Source organism: Uranotaenia lowii, chromosome 1 (assembly GCF_029784155.1).
Source record: "Uranotaenia lowii strain MFRU-FL chromosome 1, ASM2978415v1, whole genome shotgun sequence".
Taxonomy (NCBI): Eukaryota; Metazoa; Arthropoda; class Insecta; order Diptera; family Culicidae; genus Uranotaenia; species Uranotaenia lowii.
In genome coordinates, this window is record NC_073691.1 from 161,054,640 (window position 1) to 161,060,639 (window position 6,000).

Consider the following 6,000-nt stretch of genomic DNA (forward strand, 5'->3'; position numbering starts at 1 on the left):
GACTTAACCATGAAAACATCTGGGCGGCTCTAAGGCGACGAGGGGTCCCAGAGAAACTAGTCCATCTCATCGAAGCACAGTATGAGGCATTTTCGTGCAAGGTCTTGCACGACGGTGTCTTGTCCGAACCAATCCCGGTAACTGCTGGAGTGAGACAAGGATGTATTCTATCACCGCTACTTTTTCTAATCGTAATGGATGAGATTCTGATTGGATCGATTGACTGTGCACCGAACCGAGGATTGCCGTGGAATCCTTCAACAATGGAGCAACTGAACGACCTTGACCTGGCTGACGATATTGTTTTGCTAGCCCAAACACAACCAGATATGCAGAGCAAACTCGACGACCTCACCGAAAGTTCCAAGGCAGCAGGTCTCAAAGTCAATGTTGGAAAGACCAAGTCGATGGAGATCAACACAGAAAATCCCTCCAGTTTCATGGTAGCTGGGCAACAAGTTGAGAAAGTGGAGTGCTTCCAGTATCTTGGTAGCCAGATAACGCCTGATGGTGGTACCAGGAAAGACATCGAAACCCGGATCAGAAAGGCCCGATTTGCGTTTGCGAGTCTCCGAAACATCTGGCGGTCACGCCAGATCTCTCTACGAACTAAAATCCGAATCTTCAACTCAAACGTCAAATCCGTATTGCTGTACGGGTGCGAAACTTGGTGCACATATGCGGTGACGACGCGAAAACTGCAAGTATTTGTAAACCGCTGCCTGCGGAATATCATCCGCGCTTGGTGGCCTGGCAACTGGATCTCGAATGAGGAATTACATCGCCGGTGTCATCAAAGGGCGCTAGAAATCGAGATTCGGGAACGTAAGTGGAGATGGATTGGGCACACGCTGCGAAAAGATGAAAACGAGACTTGCAGAAAGGCGCTAGATTGGAATCCAGAAGGTCATCGAAGAAGAGGCAGACCCAGAAATTCGTGGCGGCGAAGCCTAGCCGCTGAAATCCGAACTGTCGACGAGAATCTTGACTGGGACCAGGTGAAGACGCTGGCTCCGGATCGTCAACAGTGGAGGTCTTTTACCACGGCCCTATGCACCGGAGGATCGGCGCGGGATCATTAAGTAAGTAAGTAAGTTATTCATATATACGGGAAAATTGTGCCTAAGTAAGTAGGTATGTAAGTAAGTATGTAAGTAAGTAAAATAATGTAAAATTGTAGGCTTTGCTTGCTGTGGCATCGGTTATCGTTTCTGGTGTACAAGTAAGGTTTGGTTTTTGTTCACAAGAAATGTATTGCAAGAACCAAGAAATAAGGTAACGAACTTAATTTGGACCAGAGGACCTATTTTGGACCACCTTGTCTAACTCTCTTATAATGAAAAACTAGTTCATTACATTAAGTGCCCGGGCTTCAATGATATTTGCTAAAAAAATTTATGATTATTTGTTCTATACGAGAGCTAGACAAGGTGGTCCAAAATTGGTAATCTGGTCCAAGATAAGTCCGTTACCCTATTTAAAAAAAATTCGAAAAGTTCATTTTTTTCAACTGTCATTACATCTCTGGTGATTTCTTAATGAAAATTTGGATTTTCCGTACAAATGGACTTACAAAATCAAAAAAAAACGTTGCTCAGATTCAAGACTTAACGAATCGCTTCCAAAATTTTTATTACTATTATGGCAGTAAAAACAACTAAACAAAGTTATTGGACGTATAAAAATTTATAAATTTAATATTTCATACAAATCTTGCAGCAGACTTACATATGTACAACAATGGAGCAGGAGGAGATTGAGCGGACCAATTGTGGCACGATCTGAAATTTTTTCTGGTTATGTATGGATTTTAATTGTTTTTTTCAAAATCATGTTGTTGAAATTGTTCAACAAACGTTTCGTAAAGGAAACCGATACAAAAAATGTTTTGTTCTAACGTAAAACCTTATTTGCCGTATTTTGTTTAACAATCAGCAAAAAAACCACGCAAAAAAAAACAAGAAAAATTAAAACTGACATTAGATGCAAATTTTACAGCAGCAAATATAAAAGCCTCATTTCATTCATAAACATTCCAATTAACATTATTCAGTATTATTTTTGGGAAAAAGTAGGGAAAAACTTTGGGAAAGTGCAATAATGGGTCAGGGGATAACGATTGGCAAATCACCCTGTCACGAGTTTGTTACGAAACTTTAACATCGATTTATCGAAACTCGTCAAACAGTAATACGACCCGTTTGAAAATGACTAGATGTTGGCTATTTTTTGTTCGTTTAAATCGCACTTTCTTTTTGACAGTTTGCTCCGGTGTCCTTGGAGACATCTGGTAACTCAAACAAAAACCCTAAAATTGATTCAAAAAGCTTAGCTTGTAGATATGTTCATCTGTACCGAAACTAGATCAGAACATATTGGATTTCGGGATGTGAGTTATCCGTTGAACCACGTTTCGGTTCAGGCACCCTATCAATATCAACCGTCCAGTTGATAAACACACGGCACCTTCTCACATGACAACACATATGGAATGAAATTCGTTGCCGCTGCCAGTGGGCAAACTTGTGCTGGAGAATCGCTCCCTGATAAGAACCGTTCTTTATGAAGCGCGCTCTAGCTGCTGGGTTTCACGCAATCAAGATGAAGAGATGTCGGGGCGATACGAAGATTTGCGGCATGCAGGAGGTTGAACGAAACAAGAGTCGTTGATAAGCAAATACCTGATAACGCGTCAACGCTGTCTAGAATTTATTCCCCGTGTATGAAATTATTGTTCAACATTTTTTTTCGGATTGCTGATTCAGGTGTTCACTGGAAGAACAAGTGTATTTTTCAAAGTCACGATCGGTTTGTAAAGAAGGAGGGGAATTTTTACGGTTGTTATTAAGAATTTCTCGAAACATATTTTGCTACCATATTGTAGCAGACAGTTTTCTTCCAAGAACTATAGATTATATCACACGCTGGTGGAAATGGTCCATTTCCCTTCTCGTTTGCGTCTCGGTGCGGCATCTTATCGGCCGTCTCACTTTCGCCTCCTTCAACTTTACCACCCACAATTACCTTCGCCACTATCCCGACGCACTCACAACAAACACCATTCTCGCACTTGAATTCTTTCTTCCTTGCGATTTCTCTCACGACGATGCTCTTGCCTAAGGCCGACACTTGCTGGCAGGCAGGGACAAAACGTCAAGATTTCTTATATCATCACATTTCCCTCTCCTCCCTTCGTCATTTCACTGAGGGGTCAGTTTCGTCGATATGGACACTCTAATTTGCATCATGTTGCTCCTTTTTGGGACCAAGAAAGTTTCACGCCACCCGAAATCCCCTTACCGATTAGTGTAGAATAAAAGAAAAACCTAAAACCACTTTGCGTTGATCGCTACCAGAACCAGAGTCACTAGAACAAATCGAACTCCCGTGCAAAACTAGCAACCACTCTTAGCGAACGCAAACGCAACGACTTCGTAACGCAGACAGTCTCACACATTCGTAACATTCTGAAAGTCACGTACAGAAGTAGGAATGGTAGAGAAGCAACAGCCCGCGCCAGGAAGAAACACAGAGAGAGAGAGAGAGACACGAGCGCCACCAAGACGACCAAGACACGAAGACCGACGACTATCGGCAAGGTGCAAAAAGAAAAACACGACCATTAGGGAAGAAAAAGGTTCGAAGATTTTTGCGATTTTCCACGGTCTACGAGAAAAGTCGTACCTCCTACCACCATTCTCACCTCGCTCAAATATCAACCGGGTGGAAATCTTACCCCCTTAGCATTTTCTTGGGGCCGAACAGTGCTCTTCTCTCAGTTTTTGAGCCGAAAACAGCTGTCAAAGAATTATGTTCGCATACAAACACACAAATGAGGAAATTCTCATGGAAAATCGTTGTGTTCCATTCGGAGAACCAGGACTGGTGAGATAATGCGATTTTCCACCGACCATCCCCAATGTTTTTGAATCCGGCCGTTGTGTTCTTATTAGCAATCAAGCTTAGAGTCAGGTTTCAAAACATAAAACTCGCATTCATTGAATTTCCACACATTTTAGTTTTCAAGCATTAAAATCATAATCCAGTCTATTTTATCAGAAAAAAAAATGGCACCTAGCTACGTAGAATTGATTGAATCTGCTCCTAACTAGTTGTACCATATGGAACGAACGGCGTTAACGGTTTTTCCGTTTGGGGGAGTATTGTGTGTTGAATTTTCTCCTCTCGTCGTGACTGCAAGCAAAAACGAGAAACATTCAACGGAGGCGCATGGTGTGTGATGATTTTTGTGATGCGTGCACAATTCAAAATTTCAACTATCGGACGGAACATAAGAAATCGAAATTTGGGAAAATTTTCTTCTTCACTTATGGCCAGTTCATGGGCTAACTCAAAAATATATTTTATTTAATTTTAAAAATTTAGTTATTTCTTTATAAATTTCTTCATCAGCTTTTTTTTTATCATTTCAGTAGCGTCATCATTAATTATTGACCCATTCAGGCGCCCCTCAGTGGGGCAGACTTGACAGACGATGGTCAAAACCTCATATCTTTTTCAAATCAAATTCTACTGGTTTGAGGTCTTCTGAAAAGTTGTTCATCTGATCAAAATCTTTAATTTGGTGAAACTTTTTTTCAACTATATGTTGCTAAATTTGATCTAGATAACTTTGTTCAGCTGAGTCGATCGATGTGAAAATTTTCATGTAAGGGTTTTTAGGGCCGTCAAAAAGATAAATGATGTTTTGAGATCCCTTCCCTCACAAGAATGCTCCCATACACATGTTACCTGTAAAGCTCTTGAATTAATAATGCGTATGTATCCAAATTTGTCAACAGAGAAATGCATGTTATTTTAACGCTAGTTTGAGACGCATCTTTTTATTTTTTGTTGAAGAAGGAGATTTCATAGAAATGGTACAAAATGTCTACATTTCTAAAAACAAATCAAACAATCACAAAAGATTTAACAACTGGTAAGAACTAGACGAGGAACAAATCAATCAAATTGAACCAAATTTGACCTCTGAGGATTTCGAGCTACGACAAAGCGTTTATTATGATGACTTAAAACTCATTCCATCTATGAAACGAGTGCTTCCATACAAATTAAATATAAAATTGATATATTACTCGAGAATTCAGCAAGCAAACCGAACTAAAGTTAGGCGTTAGGGGCCAATTTTTCTTACAGTTAAAGAAGACTAGATTGCTCTAAAGAACAATTTGCTCTAGAAGATGTTGGAAGAAATATTTCCTTCATAAGGTTGGTTTCTGCTGTTTTTTCTTCTGAACGCAAATTCAAAATTTACTGAATTCTTCCTCCTGAAAAATGAATGATTGTATTGTAGGGCTTTTTCTTATACAAAAATAATTGAGAATTTTATATCTACATACCTTAATTTATAGCTTTGTCCAGACTTATTTTAGTTTGAAGCCAAAGATTATTTCTCGTAAAAATAATGTATCTGTGCGGTCACAACGTTTCCATTTTAGTTGTATTTTGGAGCATTTTCTTGTTATTATTTTTCTCACAGCTTCTTTTCTTCCACAGTGTATAAATGGTGATACAGTCAAAATTTGGTCAAGGGAAAACGCGTGTAAATCGGTGAAATCGTTTATTTAAAAAATCAAATTTAATTTCTTTTTCAAGTTTAATAAGGTTAAAATTCAGGAAAAATATTCAGTTAGGCTTCCGCTTTTCCAAATCCGAATTGTCGGGCCTTACGCTTAACCCCTGCCATCAGATTTTGTACAGCCACCTTGTCCACCTTCTTCGCCGCAGAAAGCCAGTTTGCCTTGAACTGCTGCTCGTCCTTAGCAGTTTTTTTGGTCTTCTTTAGGTTCCGCTTGACAATAGTCCAGTATTTCACAATTAGGCAGAGCTCTGGCGTGTTGAGAGGGTTCTTGTCCTTGGGAACCACCTGCACGTTGTTGGCGGCGTACCACTCCATGGCCTTTTTACCGTAATGGCAAATTGCCAAATCTGGCCAAAACAGTACGGAACAACTGTGTTTCTTCAGGAAAGGCAGCAGAC

At 40.0% G+C, this 6,000-nt stretch overlaps 1 protein-coding gene across 2 annotated transcripts in view; it reads right to left on the reverse strand.

Annotated features, from left to right (window-relative positions):
* LOC129740711 (uncharacterized protein DDB_G0283357-like) overlaps positions 1-3,437 on the reverse strand; it is a 188,085-nt gene extending 184,648 nt beyond the window's left edge. Inside the window, exon 1 of one of the 2 annotated variants that reach the window (XM_055732478.1) lies at positions 3,301-3,437. The gene's annotated coding sequence lies outside the window, so the exon portion shown is untranslated. Of the gene's footprint in view, positions 1-3,024; positions 3,281-3,300 lie in introns of those variants that run through there. The other variant, XM_055732479.1, reaches the window with a different exon arrangement.
* Between the last annotated feature and the right edge of the window lie 2,563 nt (positions 3,438-6,000).